Genomic DNA, 14,311 nt, shown 5'->3' on the forward strand with positions numbered 1-14,311 from the left:
GTTGCCTATACAGTTCATAGACAAGTAAATGTATACTACTAAAAGCCTCAAGATAAGTGTGAGTGCCGAGGATGGCTCTTCTGTAGGATGACGGAGGTGGATCCTCGGTAGTGTATTGAAGTGGTGAGTAGTGGACTCGAGTACGCAAAACAATTTCAATTGGAGTCTCGTAAGGTAGCTTAGCCAAGAGTCAAAGCTGGCTTGTTGCAATAACCCCACAAACCCTTCTTGATAATGTGCATGTATGTAGGATCTGATGTAAGTCTTGCTGAGTACCTTTGTACTCATGTTGCTTAATTTACGTTTTATAGAAGACGTTGCAACCCCTTCTGAAGGGTTCGTCATAGACGTCGATGTCGACGAGTAGGCTGAAGCCCAGGTGGATGATCCTGAGCTCACGAAGGACTGTGTAGTATAGTCAGGCTTTCCCAAGCCTCTTTTATTTCCTAGTTGTTTGTACTCAGGCAAGTTACTTCCGTTGTTGGCTTGTATGTTTGTATGACTTGAATGCTGGGTCGTGTGACCCGTACTTGTGTGTATGATATGTATGGCTCTCTGAGCCTTTAAATAAAGTACTTGAGTTGTAGAGTCATGTTGTGATGCCATGTTGTATTTGCACATATCGAGCATATTGTGTGTATGATTGAAATGCTTGGTATGTGTGGGATCTGACTATCTAGTTGTTTATCCTTGGTAGCCTCTCTTGCCGAGAAATGTCTCCTAGTGCTTCCACCAAGCCATGGTAGCTTGCAACTACTCCGAAACACTTAGGCTGGCCGGCATGTGTCCTTCTTCGTTCCTGTGTCTATCACTTCGGGGAAATGTCACGCGATGAATACCGGAGTCCTGTTAGCCCGCTACAGCCCGGTTTACCGGAGTCCTGCTAGCCTAGTGCTACAGTCCGGATTCACTCGTTGATGACCGACACGTTCGTTGCTGGGTAATGTATGCCTGTCCCTGTAAGTTACTACCACTTTGGGTTCACGACTAGCCATGTCAGTCCGGGCTCCTTGTCATATGGATGCTAGCGACACTATCATATACGTGTGCCAGAAGGTGCAAACGGTCCCGGGCAAAGGTAAGGCGACACCGGTGGGAATACCGTGCGTGAGTTCGCAAAGTGATATGAGGTGTTACATGCTAGATCGATGTGACATTGAGTCGGGGTCCTGACAAGGACCCCGTGGTGTGGAGGGCTGGATGAACAGTAGACAGTGGAGGGGTGCCCGTGGAGGGGTGGTTGAATAGTAGCCGGTGGAGTAGCGCGTGGTGGAGGCTGCATGAACAGGAGCCCTTGGAGGCTAGAGGAGGTCGACGGTAGCCCGTGGAGGCTCGAGGAGGTCGACGGTGGAGATGAACAGTATCCCGTGGAGTCCCGTTTTGCGGTATGCCACACCCCTCCCGATGAACAGGACCCCCGTCTCGATCGTAGCGCTCCAACACAAGTTCGTTTCGTCCGTTTTGCGGTACGCCACACCCCTCCCGATCAACAGGACCCCCGTCTCGATCGTAGGAGGTTCGCTTCCTCCGTTTTGCGGTACGCCACACCCCTCCCGATCAACAAGACCCCCGTTTCGACCGTAGGAGGTCCTTTTCGTCCGTTTTGCGGTACGCCACACCGCTCCTGATCAACAGGATCCCGTTTCAAATGTGGCCGATCGAACACAAGGCAGTTTCCTCCGTTCTGCGGTACGCGAGGCCTTGTTTCCATCGCCTGTTCCGTCCAGGCCCTCCTGATGAACATGACCACGCATTCCGTTCCGACCCAGCCGGTTGGCTCCCACGCGTTCGTTGCCTCCTGATGAACATGACGCATTATGTTGCCTCCCCATGAACACGACGCATTCCGTTGCCTCCCCATGGACATGACGCCTTCCGTTGCCTCCCCATGAACATGACGACGACGCTGTTTCTCCGTTCTGACCCAGCCATGTACACGAGCCCTAGCCGTACGTATGTGCGAGTAAGCGTTCGAGACCCCGCCCATATGTACGTACATGGCCGTATTTTCTTTCTTGCACCCTGGCCGTTGTATGTACGTGTACATGGTACATGCGCGCCTCTACTACGACACGTGTGCGCCTCTACTACGACATGTGTGCGCCTATACTACGACATGTGCGCACCTCTACATCGACCATTATGTACGTACACGTTCGCGACCAGAATGACAATGCTACGTACGCTTCAACCAGGTGGGTCCCGACTATCAGGCACTTCCTTGCGTGTGAAGATGTAGCTGGTGGGTCCCAGCAGTCAGGGGGGCGAATCGTTTTTTTTTGCCCGGACACGCTTCCTTGCGTGCAAAGATGTAGCTGGTGGGTCCTAGTAGTCAGGGGGCGAATCTTTTTTTTTGCCTGGACACACTTCCTTGCGTGCGAAGATGTAACTGGTGGGTCCCAGCAGTCAGGGTGGCGAATCGTTTTTTTTTTGCCCGGACGCACTTCCTTGCGTGCGAAGATGTAGTTGGTGGGTGCTGGAAATATGCCCTAGAGGCGATAATAAAAGGATTATTATTATATTTCCTTGTTCATGATAATTGTCTTTTATTCATGCTATAATTGTATTATCCTGAAATCATAATACATGTGTGAATACATAGACCATAATATGTCCCTAGTAAGCCTCTAGTTGACTAGCTCGTTGATCAACAGATAGTCATGGTTTCCTGACTATGGACATTAGATGTCGTTGATAATGGGATCACATCATTAGGAGAATGATGTGATGGACAAGACCCAATCCTAAGCATAGCACAAGATCGTGTAGTTCGTTTTGCTAGAGCTTTTCCAATGTCAAGTATCTCTTCCTTAGACCATGAGATCATGTAACTCCCGGATACCGTAGGAGTGCTTTGGGTGTACCAAACGTCACAACGTAACTGGGTGACTATAAAGGTGCACTACAGGTATCTCCGAAAGTGTCTGTTGGGTTGACACGGATCGAGACTGGGATTTGTCACTCCGTATAATGGAGAGGTATCACTGGGCCCACTCGGTAGTGCATCATCATAATGAGCTCAAAGTGACCAAGTGTCTGGTCACGGGATCATGCATTACGGTACGAGTAAAGTGACTTGCCGATAACGAGACTGAACGAGGTATTGGGATACCGACGATCGATTCTTGGGCAAGTAACATACCGTTTGACAAAGGGAATAGTATACAGGGTTGTTTGAATCCTCGACATCGTGGTTCATCCGATGAGATCATCGAGGAGTATGTGGGAGCCAACATGGGTATCCAGATCCCGCTGTTGGTTATTGACCGCAGAGCCGTCTCGGTCATGTCTACATGTCTCCCGAACCCGTAGGGTCTACACACTTAAGGTCCGGTGACGCTAGGGTTGTATGAATAGGAGTATGCAGCAAACCGAATGTTGTTCAGAGTCCCGGATGAGATCCCGGATGCCACGAGGAGTTCCAGAATGGTCCGGAGGTAAAGAAAACTATATAGGAAGTGCTGTTTCGGCCATCGGGAAAGTTTCGGGGTCACCCGGTATTGTACCGAGACCACCGGAAGGGTCCCGGGGGTCCATCGGGTGGGGCCACCTATCCCGGAGGGCCCCGTGGGCTGAAGTGGGAGGGGAACCAGCCCCTAGTGGGCTGGTGCGCCCCCCCCCCTGGCCCCCCCTGCGCCTAGGGTTGGAAACCCTAGGTGGGGGGGGGCGCACCACTTGCCTTGGGGGGCACTCCACCCCCCTTGGCCGCCGCCCCCTTGGGAGATTGGATCTCCCAAGGCCGGCGCCCCCCCCCCTTGGGGGCCTATATAAAGGAGGGCAGAGGGAGGGCAGCTGCACCCTTGTGTCTTGGCGCCTTCCTCCCCTGCTACACCTTGTCCTCCTCCTGCAGCAGCTTGGCGAAGCCCTGCCGGAGTTCTGCTGCATCCACCACCACGCCGTCGTGCTGCTGGATCATCATCAACCTCTCCTTCGCCCTTGCTGGATCAAGCCGTAGGAGACGTCACGCTGACCGTACGTGTGTTGAACGCGGAGGTGCCGTTCGTTCGGCGCTAGGATCTCAGGTGATAGGATCACGACGAGAACGACTACTTCAACCCCGTTCTTTTGAACGCTTCCGCACGCGATCTACAAGTGGTATGTAGATGCAATCTCTCTCCCATGACTCGTTGCTTAGATGAACTCATAGATGGATCTTGGTGAAACCGTAGGAAAATTTTTAATTTTCTGCAACGTTCCCCAACAGTGGCATCATGAGCTAGGTCTATGCGTAGTTCTCTATTGCACGAGTAGAAAACAATTTTGTTGTGGGCGTAGATCTTGTCAACTTGCTTGCCGCTACTAGTATTTTCTTGCTTCAGCGGTATTGTGGGATGAAGCGGCCCGGACCGACCTTACATGTACGCTTACGTGAGACAGGTTCCACCGACTGACATGCACTAGTTGCATAAGGTGGCTAGCGGGTGTCTGTCTCTCCTACTTTAGTTGGAGCGGTTCGACGAAAAGGGTCCTTATGAAGGGTAAATAGAAGTTGACAAAATCACGTTGTGGTTATTCATAGGTAAGAAAACGTTCTTGCTAGAACCCAATTGCAGCCACGTAAAAGATGCAACAACAATTAGAGGACGTCTAACTTGTTTTTGCAGCAATTGTCATGTGATGTGATATGGCCAGAAGTTGTGATGAATGATGAATGATATATTGTGATGTATGAGATCATGTTCTTGTAATAGGAATCACGACTTGCATGTCGATGAGTATGACAACCGGCAGGAGCCATAGGAGTTGTCTTTATTTTTTGTATGACCTGCGTGTCATTGAAGAACGCCATGTAAATTACTTTACTTTATTGCTAAACGCGTTAGCCATAGAAGTAGAAGTAGTCGTTGGCGTGAAAACTTCATGAAGACACAATGATGGAGATCATGATGTCATGCCGGTGACGAAGATGATCATGGAGCCCCGAAGATGGAGATCGAAGGAGCTATATGATATTGGCCATATCATGTCACTACTATATAATTGCATGGGATGTTTATTATGTTTTATGCATCTTGTTTACTTAGAATGGCGGTAGTAAATAAGATGATCCCTTATAATAATTTCAAGAAAGTGTTCCCCCTAACTGTGCACCGTTGCTAAAGTTCGTCGTTTCGAAGCACCACGTGATGATCGGGTGTGATAGATCCTTACGTTCACATACAACGGGTGTAAGATAGATTTACACATGCAGAACACTTAGGGTTAACTTGACGAGCCTAGCATGTACAGACATGGCCTCGGAACACAAGAGACCGAAAGGTCGAACATGAGTCGTATGGAAGATACGATCAACATGGAGATGTTCACCGATGATGACTAGTCTGTCTCACGTGATGATCGAACATGGCCTAGTCGACTCGGATCGTGTAACACTTAGATGACTAGAGGGATGTCAAATCTGAGTGGGAGTTCATTCAATAATTTGATTAGATGAACTTAATTATCATGAACTTAGTCTAAAACTTTTGCAAAATATGTCTTGTAGATCAAATGGCCAACGCTCATGTCAACATGAACTTCAACGCGTTCCTAGAGAAAACCAAGCTGAAAGATGATGGCAGCAACTATTCAGACTGGGTCCGGAACCTGAGGATCATCCTCATAGCAGCCAAGAAAGCATATGTCCTAGATGAACCGCTAGGTGAAGCACCCATCCCAGAGAACCAAGACGTTATGAATGTTTGGCAGTCATGTGCTGATGATTACTCCCTCGTTCAGTGCGGCATGCTTTACAGCTTAGAATCGGGGCTCCAAAAGCGTTTTAAGAAACACGGAGCATATGAGATGTTCGAGGAGCTGAAAATGGTTTTCCAAGCTCATGCCCGGGTCGAGAGATATGAAGTCTCCGACAAGTTCTATAGTTGTAAGATGGAGGAAAACAGTTCTGTCAGTGAGCACATACTCAAAATGTCTGGGTTGCACAACCGCCTGTCCCAGCTGGAGATCAACCTCCCGGACGAGGCGGTCATTGACAGAATCCTTCAGTCGCTCCCACCAAGCTACAAGAGCTTTGTGTTGAACCACAATATGCAGGGGATGGTGAAGACCATTCCTGAAGTATTTTCAATGCTGAAGTCAGCAGAGGTTGAAATCAAGAAAGAACATCAAGTGTTGATGGTCAATAAGACCACTAAGTTCAAGAAGGGCAAGGGTAAGAAGAACTTCAAGAAGGACGGCAAAGATGTTGCCGCACCCGGTAAGCCAGTTGCCGGGAAGAAGTCAAAGAATGGACCCAAGCCTGAGACTGAGTGCTTTTATTGCAAGGGGAAGGGTCGCTGGAAGCGGAACTGCCCCAAATACTTAGCGGACAAGAAGGCTGGCAACACTAAAGGTATATTTGATATACATGTAATTGATGTGTACCTTACCAGTACTCGTAGTAACTCCTGGGTATTTGATACCGGTGTCGTTGCTCACATTTGTAACTCACAGCAGGAGCTGTGGAATAAGCGGAGACTGGCGAAGGATGAGGTGACGATGCGCGTCGGGAATGGTTCCAAGGTTGATGTAATCGCCGTCGGCACGCTACCTCTACATTTACCTACGCGATTAGTTATGAACCTCAATAATTGTTATTTAGTGCCAAGTTTGAGCATGAACATTGTATCTGGATCTCGCTTAATACGAGATGGCTACTCATTTAAATCCGAGAATAATGGTTGTTCTATTTATATGAGAGATATGTTTTATGGTAATGCCTCGATGGTCAATGGTTTATTCTTAATGAATCTCGAACGTAATATTACACATATTCATAGTGTGAATACCAAAAGATGTAAAGTTGATAATGATAGTCCCACATACTTGTGGCACTGCCGCCTTGGTCACATTGGTGTCAAGCGCATGAAGAAGCTCCATGCTGATGGACTTTTAGAGTATCTAGATTATGAATCATTTGACACATGTGAACCATGCCTCATGGGCAAAATGACCAAGACTCCGTTCTCCGGAACAATGGAGCGAGCAACCAACTTGTTGGAAATCATACATACCGATGTGTGCGGTCCAATGAGTGTTGAGGCTCGCGGAGAATATAGTTATGTTCTCACTCTCACTGATGACTTGAGTAGATATGGGTATGTCTACTTAATGAAGCACAAGTCTGAAACCTTTGAAAAGTTCAAGGAATTTCAGAATGAGGTACAGAATCAACGTGACTGAAAGATAAAGTTCCTACAATCAGATCATGGAGGAGAATACTTAAGTCACGAATTTGGTACACACTTAAGGAAATGTGGAATCGTTTCACAAGTCACGCCGCCTGGAACACCTCAGCGTAACGGTGTGTCCGAACGTCGTAATCGCACTCTATTGGATATGGTGCGATCTATGATGTCTCTTACCGATTTACCGCTATCATTTTGGGGATACGCTCTAGAGACAGCTACATTCACTTTAAATAGGGCACCGTCTAAATCCGTTGAGACCACACCATATGAATTATGGTTTGGGAAGAAACCTAAGTTGTCGTTTCTAAAAGTTTGGGGATGCGATGCTTATGTCAAGAAATTACAACCTGAAAAGCTCGAACCCAAGTCGGAAAAATGCGTCTTCATAGGATACCCTAAGGAAACCATTGGGTATACCTTCTACTTAAGATCCGAAGACAAGACCTTTGTTGCCAAGAACAGATCCTTTCTGGAAAAAGAGTTTCTCTCGAAAGAAGTAAGTGGGAGGAAAGTAGAACTCGATGAAGTACTACCTCTTGAACAGGAAAGTAGTGCAGCTCAGGAAAATGTTCCTGTGGTGCCTACACCAACTGGAGAGGAAATTAATGATTATGATCAAGGTACTTCGGATCAAGTTGCTACTGAACCTCGTAGGTCCACAAGGACACGTTCCACACCAGAGTGGTATGGCAACCCTGTCCTGGAAATCATGTTGTTAGACAACGGTGAACCTTCGAACTATGAAGAAGCGATGGCGGGCCCAGATTCCAACAAATGGCTTGAAGCCATGCAATCCGAGATAGAATCCATGTATGAAAACAAAGTATGGACTTTGACAGACTTGCCCGATGATCGGCGAGCGATAGAAAACAAATGGATCTTTAAGAAGAAGACGGACGCGGATGGTAATATTACCATTTATAAAGCTCGACTTGTCGCTGAGGGTTATCGACAAGTTCAAGGGGTTATCTACGATGAGACTTTCTCTCCCGTAGCGAAGCTGAAGTCCGTCTGAATCATGTTAGCAATTGCCGCATACTATGATTATGAGATATGGCAGATGGACGTCAAAACGGCATTCCTTAACGGGCATCTTAAGGAAGAACTGTATATGATGCAGCCGGAGGGTTTTGTCGATCCTAAGAATTCTAACAAAGTATGCAAGCTCCAGCAATCCATTTATGGGCTGGTGCAAGCATCTCGGAGTTGGAACATTCGTTTTGATGAGATGATCAAAGCGTTTGGGTTTATGCAGACTTATGGAGAAGCCTGCGTTTACAAGAAAGTGAGTGGGAGCTCTGTAGCATTTCTCATATTATATGTAGATGACATACTTTTGATGGGAAATGATATAGAACTTTTGGACAGCATTAAGGCCTACTTGAATAAGTGTTTTTCAATGAAGGACCTTGGAGAAGCTGCTTACATATTAGGCATCAAGATCTATAGGGATAGATTGAGACACCTCATAGGTCTTTCACAAAGCACATACCTTGATAAGATTTTGAAGAAGTTCAAAATGGATCAGTCCAAGAAAGGGTTCTTGCCTGTATTGCAAGGTGTGAGATTGAGCTCGGCTCAATGCCCAACCACGGCAAAAGATAAAGAAGAGATGAGTGTCATCCCCTATGCTTCAGCCATAGGATCTATTATGTATGCCATGCTGTGTACCAAAGCTGATGTAAACCTTGCCGTAAGTTTGGTAGGAAGATACCAAAGTAATCCCGGCAAGGAACACTGGACAGCGGTCAAGAATATCCTGAAGTACCTGAAAAGGACAAAGGACATGTCTCTCGTTTATGGAGGTGACGAAGAGCTCGCCGTAAAGGGTTACGTCGACGCTAGCTTTGACACAGATCTGGATGACTCTAAGTCACAAACCGGATACGTGTATAGGTTGAATGGTGGAGCAGTAAGCTGGTGCAACTGCAAGCAGAGCGTCGTGGCGGGATCTACATGTGAAGCGGAGTACATGGCAGCCTCGGAGGCAGCACATGAAGCAATTTGGGTGAAGGAGTTCATCACCGACCTAGGAGTCATACCCAATGCGTCGGGGCCGATCAAACACTTCTGTGACAACACTGGAGCTATTGCCCTTGCCAAGGAGCCCAGGTTTCACAAGAAGACCAGGCACATCAAGCGTCATTTCAACTCCATCCATGAAAATGTTCAATATGGAGACATAGATATTTGCAAAGTACATACGGATCTGAATGTCGCAGATCCGTTGACTAAACCTCTCTCGCGAGCAAAACATGATCAACACCAGAACTCTATGGGTGTTCGATTCATCACAATGTAACTAGATTATTGACTCTAGTGCAAGTGGGAGACTGTTGGAAATATGCCCTAGAGGCAATAATAAAAGGATTATTATTATATTTCCTTGTTCATGATAATTGTCTTTTATTCATGCTATAATTGTATTATCCGGAAATCGTAATACACGTGTGAATACATAGACCATAATATGTCCCTAGTAAGCCTCTAGTTGACTAGCTCGTTGATCACCAGATAGTCATGGTTTCCTGACTATGTACATTAGATGTCGTTGATAACGGGATCACATGATTAGTAGAATGATGTGATGGACAAGACCCCATCCTAAGCATAGCACAAGATCATGTAGTTCGTTTTGCTTGAGCTTTTCCAATGTCAAGTATCTCTTCCTTAGACCATGAGATCGTGTAACTCCCGGATACCGTAGGAGTGCTTTGGGTGTACCAAACATCACAACGTAACTGGGTGACTATAAAGGTGCACTACAGGTATCTCCGAAAGTGTCTGTTGGGTTGACACGGATCGAGACTAGGATTTGTCACTCCGTATAACGGAGAGGTATCACTGGGCCCACTCGGTAGTGCATCATCATAATGAGCTCAAAGTGACCAAGTGTCTAGTCACGGGATCATGCATTACGGTACGAGTAAAGTGACTTGCAGGTAACGAGACTGAACGAGGTATTGGGATACCGACGATTGAGTCTCAGGCAAGTAACATACCGTTTGACAAAGGGAATAGTATACGGGGTTGTTTGAATCCTCGACATCGTGGTTCATCCGATGAGATCATCGAGGAGTATGTTGGAGCCAACATGGGTATCCAGATCCCGATGTTGGTTATTGACCGGAGAGCCGTCTCGGTCATGTCTACATGTCTCCCGAACTCGTAGGGTCTACACACTTAAGGTTCGGTGACGCTAGGGTTGTATGAATATGAGTATGCAGCAAACTGAATGTTGTTCGGAGTCCCGGATGAGATCCCGGACGTCACGAGGAGTTCCGAAATGGTCCGTAGGTAAAGAAAACTATATAGGAAGTGATGTTTCGGCCATCGGGAAAGTTTCGGGGTCACCCGGTATTGTACCGGGACCACCGGAAGGGTCCCAGGGGTCCACCGGGTGGGGCCACCTATCCCGGAGGGCCCCGTGGGCTGAAGTGGGAGGGGAACCAGCCCCTAGTGGGCGGGTGCGCCCCCCCTTGGGCCCCTCCTGCGCCTAGGGTTGGAAACCCTAGGTGGGGGGCGCACCACTTGCCTTGGGGGGCACTCCACCCCCCTTGGCCGCCGCCCCCTTGGGAGATTGGATCTCCCAGGGCCGGCGCCCCCCCTGGGGGCCTATATAAAGGAGGGCAGGGGGGAGGGCAGCCGCACCCTTGTGTCTTGGCGCCTCCCTCCCCTGCTACACCTCGTCCTCCTCCCGCAGTAGCTTGGCGAAGCCCTGCCGGAGTTCTGCTGCATCCACCACCACGCCATCGTGCTGCTGGATCATCATCAACCTCTCCTTCCCCCTTGCTGGATCAAGACGGTGGAGACGTCACGCTGACCGTACGTGTGTTGAACGCGGAGGTGTTGTCCGTTCGGCGCTAGGATCTCCGGTGATAGGATCACGACGAGAACGACTACTTCAACCCCGTTCTTTTGAACGCTTCCACACGCGATCTTCAAGTGGTATGTAGATGCAATCTCTCTCCCATGACTCGTTGCTTAGATGAACTCATAGATGGATCTTGGTGAAACCGTAGGAAAAATTTTAATTTTCTGCAATGTTCCCCAACAGTGGGTCCCAGCAGTCAGGGGGAAATGTTTTTTCGCGAAATACGGTGGCCCGTCCGGTGGGTCCCCGCTATCATGTGGAGGAATCATTATTTTGCGCGTAATAAGGAGGCACTTCCTTGCTGCGGCCGTGGACCCAGCTGTCAGCCTCTCCACGTACAGTCCACGTCCGATGGAAGTCGTTCCTTGACCACGTTGACCACGCCACGCCGAGAGCACCACGGCGGTGGACAATGGCGAGGCCTAGGAAGGGGACGACTCGGAGCCAGGGAAGATGCAGCAATGGATGCCCACGCGAAGAGGAGTACGAGGGTTCACTGGTTCGGCTGCGGTGTAAGGCTGTTGTCGCCGCAGAATAACAGGGGGTGTGGGTGAGTAGAGGGATGGCCTGGCCAGCGGTGGGAGCAGTAGGGGCGGTGAGGCCTCCGCAGCATCATAGCCGGCCACGGAAGGCAGGAGCACGCGGCACGACCGACGTTGGTTTGGGTGGCTGGAGCAAGAAGACCAGAGGTTGAAGAAGCACTACGACCCTTGGATGAACATCGTACGACAATAGTAGCTAGAATCGTTCATATTGACTAAGTTGACAAAGCCCTCCGTCCCTGTCAACTTGGTAGGCCCACAAGTCAGCCTCCCACTATCCTGGGTTTTAGCTGGCAGGGGGAGTATTCATTTTTTTGTGCGTAATAAGGAGGCACTTCCTTGCGTGCGAAGATAGCAGGTGGGTCCGACATGTCAGTGGGGGGCACATTTTGTTCATGAAATACAGAGGCCCTTCCAGTGGGTCCCAGATGTCAGGTGGAGGAATCAATAATTTGCGCGTAATAAGAAGGCATTTCCTTGTGTGTGGCCGTGGACCCAGCTGTCAGCCTCTCCATGCACAGTCTACTTCTGATGGTGTCATTCGTTGACCACGTTGACCACGCCGCGCCGAGCGCATCCAAGGTGGCGGACGACGGCGAGGCCCCGGACAACAACGAGCCGGAGATGGGAAGACGCGGGAGTAGAGTCGCAGATGAAGAGGTGTACGAGGGTTAACTGGTTCTAGTGCGGTATGGTTCGGCAGTCGGTGGAGAAGAACAGGAGGTGTGGAGGGGTGGAGGGATGGCCTGGCCAACGGTGGAGTAGCACTTCATAACTAAGCATGCTAAGCAGAGCTGCTAGCAGCAGGAGGCGGGAGGTGGTCCCGGCGGCGCTGGAGGAAGAAGACGAGAATTGAAGATGGATGGCGGTTGTTGGATGTAAATCCAACGGCTAACATGTGAGAATCATTTGTTGACTAAATTGACAATGACTTGCGTTGGCTTCGACCTATTGGCCCACATTTCAGCCTCCAAAGATGTGGCACGTATTCAACCCATTTTTTCAGAATTTATAGTCTTTTTTTTGCGAGGTAGAATTTACAGTCAATTTGATATTTTTTTAAATACATCCATTAGCTGGGCTGGGTGAACAAATAATGTAGCGTCCATGCGGCCCATTTATTTTATTTCCTAAAAAATTACAGGCCATTTGCACTTTCTCGAAATACACGATTTTACTGGGCTGATTCTAATTATAATGTTGGGTTGGGCCAGCAATGCTATCAAAAAATAAAAAGGGGCTGAGCATTTTGTTAAAAATATATTTAAATAATAAGTAATATTATTACATTCGTCCTTAAATCTTACCAAGCTTTTGTACACAATCACTAGGATTTTCGTGCCAAAACAATCCAGGAATTTATTGTTAAGAAATTATTTTTATAAGTTAATAAGATGTGGGATATTGTTTTCTTACATATGTAAGTATCTGTTAAATATATGATGACAATAAAAATAATATATAATAACATATAAAATAATTTAAATATATATAATATAGTTAGAAAGGAAACATAAGTTGGACCTGGCCTTCCTATTCTTATATAGAAAAATAGAATAGACCTCGGCATTTTATTCAAAAAAATACATAAATTGGGCTGCCAAAAATAGAACCTCGGATGGGAGGTCCATAGGCCGGTCGATACATGACGGTCCTAAGAAAATACAAACAGGCCTATGGACCTCCCATCCGAGGTCGTGGGTTGCGCATGTTAAAAATGAAAACCTAGACGGGGCAGCCCAAAACCACGTCCAACACTTGCCAAAACTTCGTCCCTCGTTTTCTCTGTGTTTTGCACACTCGACATTGCGTGGGAATTTTGACTGTGCATCATATGAAGATGTGCTATGCATGTTGATCAGCATGATGTTAACTGGCTGGTAGTTCCATTTTCGACCATGAATAAAACTTCCAACATGATGTTAACCCTGTTTATAAATGCTCTACCTCTGAAAGATGCAGTTTCTTGTCTGAAACTAAACTTGCAGTTTCTTATCTGAAACTAAAACTTGCAATTTCTTCTCTAAGAATCACATTGTCTGCACTTTTATACTCCTAGGAAACTACATTTTTTAAGTGCTAAAAATAGATCTCTAGAATTCATAAAATACTTCATATGCTCAATACTGCAAATCTGAAATTCAAAAGACATTCATATCTGAAAGTACTCTCAAAATACACAACACAAAACACAATTCACAACCTGCAAATACTGACAACACTAAGCTCCTCCTGACAATTCACAACCTGCCCGACTATTGGGCCGGGGGGCAGTCCCCTCCTATTCCTCGGCGGCAGACAGCCGCCCCGTGAGACGATGTGAACGGTGAGGGAGATGATGGCAGGGAAGCATCGCCGGGCCAACTGCTTTTCTCCTCTTGCAGTTGGGTTCGGTCGACAAAGACTCCACGGGCTAACTCTGGCAGGACACCCTCACAAACGGAACCCTGTAGATGCTCGATCCTTTAATCTCTGGTGGATGCTCCATCTAGGATCTATACTCCCACCACCGCTCCCTCATGATCGGATTCGGTGAATCTGTTTGCTCCATGGCCCAGAGGAGCAGCTCTATGTACTCCGGCGCGACTCCCTCCGGGAGTATCACCGCCTTTTCGCTCTGTTGCAGATATTTGGCCATGGATGTCGCCGTCGCTGCTAGTTGGTCCTTGTTGTCAAACCAAGACTGTATCTCCAACATCCTAGCTAGCTTCACAGGGTTGCCATCT

Source organism: Triticum dicoccoides, chromosome 6B (genome assembly GCF_002162155.2).
Source record: "Triticum dicoccoides isolate Atlit2015 ecotype Zavitan chromosome 6B, WEW_v2.0, whole genome shotgun sequence".
NCBI lineage: Eukaryota > Viridiplantae > Streptophyta > Magnoliopsida > Poales > Poaceae > Triticum > Triticum dicoccoides.